This window comes from Arachis ipaensis, chromosome B04 (assembly GCF_000816755.2).
Source record: "Arachis ipaensis cultivar K30076 chromosome B04, Araip1.1, whole genome shotgun sequence".
NCBI lineage: Eukaryota > Viridiplantae > Streptophyta > Magnoliopsida > Fabales > Fabaceae > Arachis > Arachis ipaensis.
Window position 1 is genome coordinate 12,495,513 of NC_029788.2, and position 516 is coordinate 12,496,028.

The window sequence follows — 516 nt, forward strand, 5'->3', positions numbered from 1 at the left end:
TTAGGTAGATATTATTTAATAGTTATTAGTTTATATTTTTAAGTGTTTGAATGGTCAATTTAATTTTACATATTTTTATTTTATTTGTTTAGTTTGAAGATTGGATTTTATATAAGTGGCTTATGATTTTTTATCTTTAACCTAAACCTAATATGAGGTGTATAGGTACCTCTTAAATTATTGTAACCATGAGAAAAAAAACACTTGACAATATCGTGAGAAAACTTTGGTAAGGATAAGGGAGGTTGAGTGAATATCTATCCCTTTTATTCCATCTGAAATTGAATAGAATGTAGAATAAACTTTTTCTATTCAATTTCAATTTATCTCAATTCATGGTGTGGACAAGTGAGGTCAAGTAATTTTCTTTTTTGTTACATCAAAAAATTATATAAAAGGTAGCGTGATTCTCTTTCATTCAATTTTATCTATCTTTTTTTAATTTCAATTTATCTTTTTCATTTAATTTCAATTCTTATCTTTTTGTTTATCTATCTATTTATTTAATTTAGCATA